Source organism: Pararge aegeria, chromosome 20 (genome assembly GCF_905163445.1).
Source record: "Pararge aegeria chromosome 20, ilParAegt1.1, whole genome shotgun sequence".
In the NCBI taxonomy this organism is placed as follows: Eukaryota; Metazoa; Arthropoda; class Insecta; order Lepidoptera; family Nymphalidae; genus Pararge; species Pararge aegeria.
The window spans coordinates 9926533-9939735 of NC_053199.1; positions in this window are offsets into that span (position 1 = coordinate 9926533).

Below are 13203 nucleotides of genomic sequence, written 5' to 3' on the forward strand. Positions count from 1 at the left end.
ATTCGTTCGTTGTCCCATATGCCTCGCGACTCGCGAGTTATGTCTTTTATCTCCGACAATATTTATCAGATCTTCATTCAAATTAGACAATACATGCTTGATAGTATACTCTTTTAAATAAAAAAGAATTATTAAAATCGATTCTAATTGAACGGAGCTATGAAGTAAAATTTATAAAAAATTTCATCACATTTTCCGGAGAAAACTTATTGTTTATCGGAATACAAAGTATTCTATATGTTAACCCGGAATATCAGCTACAACTATACCGAATTTTATTTAAATCCGTTCAGCAGTTTTCACATGATGCCCGGACAGACAGACAGACAAAAATTAAATAAAAATCTGTTTTGGACCCTGTATCGATTATAAAGCATCCCCCGGTAAAAAAATTCAAAATATATAAAATTTACAGAAATCCCTCAGTTACAGTTTTATTAGAAGTATAGATTTAATATTTATGTTTATGTATGTCTATTTATTTTCGAATATATATGTATATATAATTGTACTATCTCGCTCTCTTGCAGCTTCTGCCAGGGGTTGCCTGTTAGAGATTACTTGCAGCATAAGGCCGCCTTTGCATAAGCATTCCTTCTTCTTTCTTCTGAGTTGGAGGCTTTAACTAGGTTGTGCCATACACGCATTTCAAAACATTATCCTGGCGCTTCTATTATTTGAGTTAAGTGCTTGAGTAATGAAAGCGCCTTGAATAGCACTCTATGCTTTGTGGCATGATTTATTAATAAACACACTTCTTTCCTGTATTTCTTTTTATTATGATTCGGGGGAGCATCGATATCGTAAGGTAATCGTCTTTTTATATTTGGTGTGAAGACGATAGAGAGTATTTCGAGAAGGCTTACGTCCGGAAAATAAATTTAATAAAAATAAATAATCAATATACTATGACAAAACGCACATCGCCATCAAGCCCCAAAGTAAGCGTAGCTTCTTGCGCTCTTCTTGTAGCGTGTTATGGTACTAAGATGACTGATGAATATTTTTATGAATAATATACACTAATACTTATAAAATACAGATAAACACCGAGACACTGAACACTCATGATCATCACAGAAATATTTTCCAGTGGTGGGAATCAAACCCACAGCCTTGAACTCCGAAGCAGGGTCGCTGCCCACTGCGCCAATCGGCCATCAAATGCCATGAAGTGTTTCGCATTGCATCTTGACACAGAACCCTTCTTGTGCAAATCCATCTCGCACTTAGCCTATTCTTAATTTGAAACGATAATTACGAGCTGGTTGGACTATTCGAAAAATGAAAGTTTCCGTGACCATCATTATTTTATACCCGACAACGAAATATTGTTTTCTACTATTACACAACTATAAGTAATCGATTTCAAGTTAAATAACAGTAAAGAATAACCATAACGATTGCTTACATCATTAATAATATATTTAAAAAGTTCACGTCATTATATTTTCTGTTGCATTTCGTGAGGTGTCTCCACCGATACATACATAGTAAGGAAACTTTTTTTTAATTGGTAAAACTTTTTCAAACATGAAACCGTACATATACTCAATAATTATTTGCCATGTCCTCGTTAAGAAAATAATTGCTTCCTATGCCATCTACGAGTACCTTTTCAAACGATTTTTCCTAGTGTGGAAGAAGACTTCTTTAGAACAAGCAACACACACTGAATGTGGCTGAATACTGCAATAAATGCATCTAAACTGACTTAAGGCTAAATAAGATTTTAAAAAATGGGTTGTACAATGTAAACAAACTTTACCATTTAGTTGCTACGTCCTAAGGCTAATGTAGGGTTTAATAATAAATAGCCCAGTTGAGTAAGGCAAAGTAAATGTTAATTAATTAAATCACTAAAATTATCGCCATGAATTTTATTTTACTCTAACCTTTATGTACCTTTAAGCGTCACGACGTTGGTTAATACCTGTTAAGGGGAAATTGTTGTCCAAGGGCTATTTATATACAACGTTTAACGGAATGACGAAGTACTTTTGAAGAGTGCATAAGCTTATTTCATTTTTATTTTAAAACACGTGCATAGTACCTACGCTACGCGACGCGTACAAAATCAAGTGACTATGAAGTGACTCCTGTCACTTGATTCTACTTTCGCATGTGATGTTAGGTTTGTATCTGATTCCTTTCAGTAAAAACTATGGCAATGGTTTACTCAAAAACTATTAGCGTTTCGGTTTCACAGATAATAAAGAATGTACCTCAAAAGTATCTGAAGTATTATTTTGGATTTCATTTACACGTTATACATATATATAAATATACGGTTTAACAATAGTGAATTATTTCGGAGATCGTTTAAATTTTATAATGCCGTAAGACGAAACTCATAAGAGTTGATAGTAAAAGTTTTTAATGAAAAGTTTATTTTATGATCTTAAGCCACACGGCACACACTATTAGTATACTAATCGAGTTATCTATAATAATAATCGAGGTAAGTGCTTTAAACAATCACAAAAAAAAATTACTTTCACCGCGAAAATTTCAACTCCCTTAATTAACCGTAAATTCATGAGCAGGTAGGTACTGCCCACTGGCAGAAAAACGGACGGATTCCCGTTGGCACCTTTTTTATAGTAATAACTGACAATGCAGCAGGCGACAGGCGATTGGCGCAGTGTTCAGCGACCCTGCATTCTGAGCCCAAGGCCGTGGGTTTGATTCCCACTACTAGAAAATGTTTGTGTGATGCGTACGAATGTTTTTCAGTGTCTGGGTGTTTATATTTATATTCTAAGTATTTATGTATGTTATTCATAAAAATATTCATCAGTCATCTTAGTACCTATAACACAAGCTACGCTTACTTTGGGGCTAGATGGCGATGTGTGTATTGTCGTAGTATATTTAATTTATTTTTACTGCAGCAGGCAAGCGGCGTGCAACACAGTTCCAACATGACGTGTCACTCGATCTGAGGCGTAGATTTTAAGACTCATTGTCCTGTAATTACACCGGCAACCACACCCTTCGGACCAGTAAACAGGAATGCGGCTTGGCGGCAGATATATATGGCGGTAGTACTTCCCCAGGCGAGATCTGACACGAAAAACTCTATTGCAGTAGGTACTAACCAGGCAAAGGCATTATTTACAACGGCCAATGAAGCGTACCCTAGGTATGTTAGAAATCCCAATCGTTTAGTTTTAAACTACCTTCCCAAAACTAAGTAAACTAAGTAAAACTTAACCTTTTGGGTAAGGAACTCTAAAAATGTCAAGCGCGCTAGCGTTACTCCTTTCCACTACAAATGGCGTCTAATGCATCCTTCAAACGGAGAAAACAACAGAACTACCACGCCAGACGTTGAGTTATTTGTTTTTTATACTCGACCGCAAACGAGACGAGTGTTACTGCCTCAACTCTAATTTATGAGACGCAATATATTTTCCCGAGCACCGTTTTACCTGCCATCGCAATCGGTATCATCATAGTCATAACTTTTACACCGTAGAAGCATTTCCACTGACGAGAATATTCATCGCATGAGGATATTCTGCGAGAGTGGTTTGGTCTAGATACAAAAAAACTACGCCATATTTTTTAAACCCAAACGCAAAAACTACGGGATTTTATAAGTATGATTTGGTTTTATTTTTTGTTTGAAAGGTAAATTAGTCTGGAGTGTTTATTTGATGAAAATCTGTCCAAGATGGCCACCGTTACAAAATGGCGGATTACGTATGAGTATGTGTACCCTCAATATCGATATGAAATGAAAGGGTTCGACTAGTAAAACACTATACTCCATGACCATTTTCAAATCCAAGATAGCCACCACTACAACTAGGTGAATAACATTTTTTTTTAGAACTCTCTCATATGGATATCAAATGAAAGTTCATGTTCTCAGACATGTTTTAAGGAGACCGTCCTTCACACCATCATGATGGGCAAAATTGAGAAATAGAAAAAGAAGTAGTATTTATTTGCTTGAGGGAAAGAAAGCGTCGGTAGTAGAAGAAATTCGTGGCATAGAAACATCCGTGAATGGGATAGCCAACGTAGCACAACTTTTCCGTTTGGTGAAAGACTGAAAGTTAGTTAACAAGATGACGGCCAACCTCCAATAGTTGAGAGGCACCGGAACAAGAATAAGAAAGACACAAGGACAGGTTAACTCTAAATAGAACCTCTTTGTGTCTCTGGTATTGTACTTGCTTGTTTATTGTGTGCTTACTATATCGAATTAATATTTAGAGACATTTAATCAGTTTTATAATATTACAAACATCACGAAACATGCCTAGCGGCAAATGGTTTTCGTCACCGGAGATGACAGAACGCATAATTTCTTTTTTGAGCTTATTTACTTCAAGGAAACTTACACGAACTCGGCTTTGTGGCTTCTTCGCCACTTTCCTGTGTGTCTTTAGACAAAACGTTATTTGGGACCCCAATTATTAACTTTAAATTAATGTAACTTACATTAAGAAATGACGAATATTTTTTAATTTTAATTTGATAAAAATCTGTTTAATTTGATATTGCAGTTTGTTAAATATTTTTTCTAATTTTGTTACTTTTAAATGTATATGTAACTATGGGCTATGCCGGAAATAAAGATTATTATTACTGTTAATTTTACGTTACTACTACTCGTTCGCCCCGAACTTGACCTCACTGTGTATAATTGTATTGTGTATTTGTTTTAGCAGCCGTAATATAATAGCAATCCAGAGTAGAGGTTTCCCAGACGAGTCTCTTTGATGGCCCCAAAATCTCAAATAATAAACGTAAGTACTTAAATAAACGATTTAATATTCAGAGACAGTAAATAAATCTGCTTTGGAATATTACAAACATCACGAAACATGCCTCGCGGCAAATATTCTCCGTCACCGGAGATGACAGAACGTGCAATTACTTTTGAAACTTTCTAACGTGAACTTGACTTTGTGGGTCCTTCACCGCGTTCATATGTGTATTAAAAAAATTATGCCTAAAATAACAAAAGACATCTTTTGCAATTTCAGTTATAGTTCATAGGCTCTTAAATGACCTTGTGTTTCATAAAAGAGGTTTTTAAGGTCTTAGATAATAAAATTATCATAAGTAAGGACTTAAAATTACTTAAAAGATTTAACTTTGAGAGATAGTAAGTCGAAATATTACAAACGTCACGAAACGTGCCTCGCAGCAAAAGTTTCCAGGCGCCGGAGATGACAAAACGCACAACAACTTATATTTGGGAGCGTTCTTACACAAACTTGTCTATGTAGCTCCTTCGCCGCTTTCCTGTGTGTCTTTAAACCACTATGTCTAAGAAAAGATTAAAAAGTATTTTTCAAGGCCCCCAAATCTTAAAGAATTATAAGCGTTGTCACTTAATTACTTGAAAGATAACATTTTCAGGGACAGTTTACCTGCTTTGTAATATAATAAACATCACAAAACATGCCTTGCGGTAAATGTTCTCCGTTACCTGAGATAAACGCGCAATAGCACTTCGAAACGTTCTTACGTAAACTAGACTTGGTGGCTTCGCTGCTTTCTTGTCTGTCTTTAAACAACTATGCCTAAAATTAAAATTGATTTCACCTCTCAAAAATCCTCTTTCAGGGCCCTTAAATACCATATAATAAATGCGAAATTGTGTTTTTTTTTCTGGTTTGCTTTAACTAAGCAGCATATGACTTGATTTTTGGGTAGTTGAAAGGGCGGAAAGTAACTAAGGCTACTTTCTGGCCCAGGAAAACAAACGTTTTTTACGGGATAAGCGAAAAAACCGTAATAAACGTGAAAGAAGAACGGGGGCAACAACTATTCTTAAATAATTATAAACGTAAGTAAGCACTTAATTACATAAATTAATTTTCAGAGATAGTAAATCTGCTTTGTAATATTAAAAACACCACGAAACGTGCCTTGCGGTTAATGTTTCTCGGCACCGGAGATGACAGAACGCACAACAACTTAGGTATAATTTGAAGTTGAGCGTTCTTACAGAAACTTGGCTTAGTAGCTTCTTCGCCGTTCTCAGACAACAATGCCTTAAATTACATAACAACTAATCTCTTAGCTTCTTTGATGGCTCTTAAATATTTAATAATAAATGTTAGTACTTAAAAATTTCAAATATGTATTATCTAGATATAGTAAAATTGCTATTTGTATATTACCACGTTAGCAAACCAGTCTGACGGCAAATGTTCCTTATCACCACAGTAGCGTTAGTACAAGATTTTAAAGTAAGCGAATTAAACATGCTTTACTACAAGATTTACTCGCTCGCAATTTAGGTTTCATTTTCGAGTATGGAATACTTGAACATCGGATTGAAACAAATCTTATTCACATTGTGTTAAAGAACAAATTTGAATAAATTATTTTGCTTGGGCTTTTGACAGAACGTTTGTAAACAAAAATCAGAAGTACAGGATTTGCGACTCTAAAAAGGTGGTTTTAGATGCCATTTACTTTGACGATACAAAATTTAATACTCGAAAACGACTCCTCGATTGCGAGCGAGCCAATCTTGTACTAAGGCTACAGAATATGTTCAATTCGTTTACCTTAAAACTGTGATTGTACATTTTTTTCGACTTCAAGTTAGTTATGGAATTTACATTACACCCTTCATCGATTTCTACGCGGCATCGTACCAGAACGCAGACGGCAGAACGCACACCTTAGTCCGTAGGGTGGTAGCTAGACACGGCCGAAGCCTCCCACCAGTCAAAAATAAGATTTTGACGTACTCGCTGCTTCCCCCTTTTCGTAATTATTATGTTAAACTAAACTTAACATAACGTTCTAGTTTTATCCTACGATGAACAATAACACAATAAATTGCGATAAATTTACTGTAAAAATATTATTGTAATAGTTAAGGAAATGCTCATTATTTCACTGGAAAACAATCAAGGCACATTTCGAGAACGGAAAATGTTCTCATCAAAGAAAAGCAAACAGCCGGTAAATTGTAATTTCCATTTCAAAACGCCTCGCGAAAGATACCGAACTTTAAATACAGGCATACAGTAACGGGACGCACAAACTTTTTCATTACAAAAATCTCTCAACATTCTCATGTTTATTTCACATCAAATATTATTGCACGGCGGAAGCCTGTACATGTTTTTCAAATTAGAAGATGTTTTTCATTATTATTTTTGCGTATGTAAATTTTGCTTTATATATATTTATGACGCTACAACGTATAAAGTTAAAAAATAATATGTCATAAAATTATTTTCATCCTAATCAACCTTAGCTTTGCCCAATATCGTATAAATTTAGCTCTGTTAAATACCAGGTCTGGAGACTATCATTAGAAAAAGAGGTCAGAACTTAATAGCAGACAGCCCCAACCCACTCTTAAGATCTTTAATGTCACTTAATAATTACACACATGCCAAATGTACGATGGCGTTTCTTTTTTTCTTGGTTACCCTCCCGCGTCCATGTCAACTGAGATTACTATGTTGACTCTTTGTTTTACGATTACTATTCGTTTTTAGTGTTAGAAGCTGAAACCGACGTTCACCAAATCCCCTTCGAACCTTCAAAATTGTTCAGCCATTTAGTTAAAATCGGTTTCTCTTCAGCATTGTACTGATACGCTAAATTTTAATTTTTAGGGTGGTAACTAGACCAGAGAAAATTCAGAAACTGTAAATTCTGAATTGCCTCTACTTAGACAACAGCACTTACTACTGCGACAGGAAGGTCAACAAAACTTTGCAGTACGATAAAATATTGCAGTATATCACTTCAGAGTCATGTTAAATTAACACGATCGTAGAAATCTACGCACCCAACTTTGTGACGAAACGAGACTGTGGATATGTCTCCCTTTAATGAAATCTCGGAATTAATCAAGTTAAGTAGTCACGACAACCGCTAAGCGTATTTACACGAACTATTCCTATTGATCTTTAGAATAATAATTCATTAGGTTTTCCTTACTAACAAAAATAACATGCTACAAAATTACTAATGAATTGTGTACAAAATAACTACTTAGATAGTTTTTTTCCTGAGCTAGTAAAGGAACAAATTGCATCGCATGTTTTTTCTGTTTCAGTTTTTCAGCAATTATTTTGTCTTTAGTTTTTCCAATGCAGTTAGCATATTAGAGTAGAATAAAATAAAATGGAAAAATTTAACAAGTACCTACCTAATTTTAAAGGAGATAATAATTAATAAATTCATTAAGAAAGTATCCTTACCAGCTTTACACGGTAAACAAAAAAATTCTGACAGGTGCTTAGTAATCTCAACCGTTCCTTTAATATTGCTATCCCAAACACACAACATTGCCTAGCGATATTTTAAATCGAATAGCATTATGCCAATACTAACGTATGCGGTTGGGGATGAATTTCTGTTTACTATAATCTGAAAAAGTCATTTATCTCCCACATGATTGAAACAAAAATGGTTGCCAGTGCCGTCGATAATATTTGAACGTGACGATAACTTCAAGTTAACTCCTATTGCGAGTCAGGCTTAAAATTACATGAGGAAATTTTAGGACAACTAATTGTACTTTATAGCCTGGTCGGAGGAGACCTTACCTTGTATTTGGCCGGTAATGGGTTGATATGATGATGATAAAATTCACTAAATTAGAGTTTAACTATAAGTCCTTAAATGCTTAAAATCAACAGCGTCTGTGAAAGCGTATTTATTTAGTTGGTTTACATACAGCATTTGTTTTCAGCTTTCCTCAACGTTCTTTCGTTAATTCTATTTCTTTAACCATTTCAGCAGCGCATTTTTCCGGCGTTTATCTCGAATGGCATAATTTTAAGCGTTTCAATGCAAATGCTGGCTCTGCATAATATCCAGAGCACCGCTGCTCCTAATATTTTATTCGCTTATTTAAGCGGTCTCAATATTCTTCAGAGCGCTTAAAATGGATTTGAGGTGTAGGTGGTTTTTTTTAGAAAGGGTAGTATCCTCTAATACGAAGGTCGCCAGACGAAGACCAAATAAAAGCTTAATTTTCTGATAATTAAATTTATTTACGAACTAACTCTTATTGCTAAACTGTTTTTTTATTTTTTCTGTAAAATAATCTCAGTCTCTAGTCCGGAGTTAGAAAATTGGTAGTGTTATATTCAGGACAGTATGAAAGGTCAGATAATTAGGTGACCGAATAAAAGTAAGGAAATGACTAGTACTGCTGATTGACGCTACATATCAAAATAGTTATAGGTTTTTAAATGCACTCGAAAAATTTTGCCTCTGTCACTCTCATTACGTTGTCGGTCCATCGTGCTATAGAGCATTCCAAACCACGCTTGCTTTCATGGTTTCCACTGTAGGACATCCAACGGCCATCACACGTACGACAATAATGCCCAGTTCCATTTCAACTTCCTGAACTATATTCTTTATATTCTGTTATGCTCTATATATTTAGTAAAATACAAACAATATTTTTTGCTCAAGCAATTTAAATATCACTTGCTTGCACGCTGAAGGTTAACTTCGTAAGGAAACCTGCCTATAGTTCTCTATAATGAACTCAAAGATGTGTGAAGTATAAATCCGCACTGGGCCAGCGTGGTGGATAAGTATGATTATTTTTGGTTAGGTATATAAATAAATAAATAATATAAATATACTATTACAATACACACATCGCCATCTTGCTCAAAAGTAAGCGTAGCTTGTGTTATGGGTACTAAGATGACTGATAAATATTTTTATGAATAATATATATAAATACTTAGAATATACATATAAACACCCAGACACTGAAATACATTCATGCTCATCACACAAACATTTTCCAGTAGTGGGAATCGAACCCACGGCCTTGGGCTAAGAAAGCAGGGTCTCTGCAATCTGCGCCAATCGGCCGTCATATATACTGTATTTATGTGCCACTTATTGTGATTACACAGATAATATTCAATTGATTATTAACAATAATTAAGTTAATAATATAAATAATAATATTGAAGAATATTTTTATTTATATAAATTACCTTTAATATAATACAAGATTTAAGTTTATTTAATTTATGTCAAAGATATATGTATTCTTAAAACTGCCTCGGCAACCCCACCCGTTGTCCCTATGTTGGAAAAAATTTCTCCTTTTTATTTACATGACATAATTATTAATTTAAAAAAATCCATCTACTTTAATATACAAGAACAATAAAGACTCTCTATTCTAAGGTAAAATTATTATCTACCTATACATTTCCTTTAGAAAATGTAGACAAAACGCTACCTGAGCGGCAATATTACATCACATAAATTAGAGGCGCAACGCCAGGAACATTCACGACTCGTTTGCTTCAGATTCCAACTGTCCTCATATTATACGCTCGTGAGTTGCTGTTACGAATGTTTTATACAATAAATATATATGCGAAATAGAAGGGTATTTCTAAAATTTACCTTATCCTGGTACAAATTGTAGCCCATAGCGTTTGCTCAGAATTTGTCTGCTTATACCACCCTTAACTACCACTATGCAGAAAAACATCGCAATCTCTAGCTTTGTGAAAAATAAACTTTTGACAGCCGTTTGGCGCAGTAGGCAGTGACCCTGCTTTCCGCGTCCAGGGCCGTGGGTTCGATTGCCATAACTGGAAAAATGTTTGTGTGATGAACGTGAATGTTTTTCAGTGCCTGGGTGTTATCTGTATATTATAAGTATTTATGTGTATTATATTCATAAAAGTATTCATCACCTATCTTATTACCCATAACACAAGCTACGCTTTCTTTGGGGCTAGATAGCGATTTGTGTATTGTCGTAGTTTATTTATTTCATTTAAAAAACTCAAATTCATTTTAGTCTGTAATATATCACTGTGCTAAATTTCATCCAGCTCCATTCGCTGTTCTGGCCCGATTGTGTAAGAAAAATCAATCCATCTAAACTATCGTATTTATAATATTATAAATTAGTATAGAATAAAATATTAGTTTAGATTATTAGGTATTATGCCCACGACTTCGTCCGCTTGGATTGTTTTTTACAGGGATTGTAAATAAAATTTAAATGAACTCCGACAAAAGCTAAAAAAAGAGCTGGCAATATTTATTCTTTTTAATGTCATGAAAGAACAAATCTCGGCCTCGGCAGTTCAGTTGTTAGACCTACTTACTAGTTTACATGTTACACTATTCGAAAACGAGGTTTTTGACGGTTACCGTCAGGCCTGGAAATGTTAAATTATTCATCATATCAACCCATTACCTATCCACTACAGGGTACAGGTCTCTTCCCACAATGAGAAGGGTTTAGGCCGTAGTCCACCACGCTGGCCCATTGATGGATATTTTCTATTGCAGGATATTATTTATATTGAATATTGGAGGTTAAAGATTGCGATGAAACATTGAAATAGGATTCTACATTGGAAAATTATAATGTAATAAATCACATCTCACTAATTAGATACTACCCGCAGAGTTTCCAATCTTTAATTTTCGTTTAGTACATTGAATCTCCCGTTCTTTTCCCTTCCGGTCTTTAATTGGTGTCTTGACGTATTTTCCCTTTGATTATTAGAATAACTGATTTAATCGAATAAATTGATGTTTCAAACTAGTTAACGACCGAGCCTACAATATTGCTTACTCAATTATTAAATTAAATTCAGCGGGCCTAAATAAACGTTAACTAAATTTCTCCTTGTTGTCCCTGTACTATTAATCAACCATCTTTTTTTTAGTAGCTTATTTACATAATTTATAGAAGTAGCTTTTTGTGACAGATTTTTTCCGGGGAAGTACTACCGTAATGCATATTTCTGCGGCCAAGCTGTTCTGTGTTAAGGTGTAGTTGCCGTTAAAATTACGGGCGTATGCGGCTCAATACTTACGCCTCACGTTGATAGTCACAGGATAGCTTTTTAAGACATGTTCCATGCATGCCTTGCGAGTGCTTTGTTTATGCTATCAGGTACATCTGCTTGGTCCTTTAACTATTACACAAATATATGTTTTATAGTACATTAAAGCGCTATGTGCACATAAACCCTGACTGTTCCCAGATGTGGGCTTACAAATTTAGGCTCAAAATAATGATGGCGAATCACTTATGCGTCCCTCGTAAAATATTTCAAATACACATGCAAAATATTTTGTATTTATTCCTACGTTGGGTAAATTTAAAAAACCATTTTATTGTACTGGTGTTTTCTCATGGAAGTCAACTGGAAAATATATAAAGAAAAAAACTATATTAATATTAAAATATTGTACATAAATGTCGTCATTTAAATAAAATATATGAAAGTGATACACGTTTCCCTTTGAGGAAATCTCACGTGCCTGCTTTATATAGATATTCAGTTTATAGGTCGTAAAGGTTGCGTCGTAAACGAAAAACCACTTACAGTCCGTAAGTATAAATAATGTTTTCAGCGAGCATTTTTAATGGAAAACCAATTCGAATTACGGCCTTTTATATAACTACTAAATGCTCGACCCGAGGTAATATATCACTTGGAACGCGATGGTATCCTTCTGTGAAACTGTAACGGTTAGAAAAGAGGTCGCCGTGCGAGATCTAGAGTTCGCTCGAAGATCATAGGTGATCACAGCTCTGATTCGTATGTTTTCTTTATAAAAGACTGAAAATTAAGCTTAATTTTCTATACTACGCAAAAAGCAGGAGAATCTGTATGTGTAATGTCTGAGGGTAGAAATTATAAATTACACCATACAGATTCTCCTGCTTTTCGCGGATTATTGCAAATTTAAGCTTAATTTGCAATTCTCCGCGAAAATTTTCATAATATATCATAGATTTCCGCAAAGTAACGCATGCTTCTATTCAATAATAAAAGACATACGCTCGCAATCGAAGAGACATTTACGAGTATCGAAACATGGTAGTGGCAGAGTAAAAATGATGTTATAAACCTTGTGTTAACCCTCAAATCCCGCTACACTTCTTAAGGCAGCTTTCTCGGTAGAGCTAACAGAAGTAGCAACTCTAAATCGGGAACAATAAGGTCCACTTTACTTAAATGTGATATGGTTTTGGTACGATCTGCAAAGAATAACAAACAGTATACGGTCCTAGCAAATTGACCTAATTCTGTAACTAATACAGATTTTTACTTTACAAACATTTTGCCAAAAGTAATAAATAGTGGTAGAACTGCGAAAACATTTGAGATTTAAACAAATAGAATAAGTTTTACTCTAATTTTCGATAGTCGAAAACGAATCTCTTTGCGAGCGCTGAAT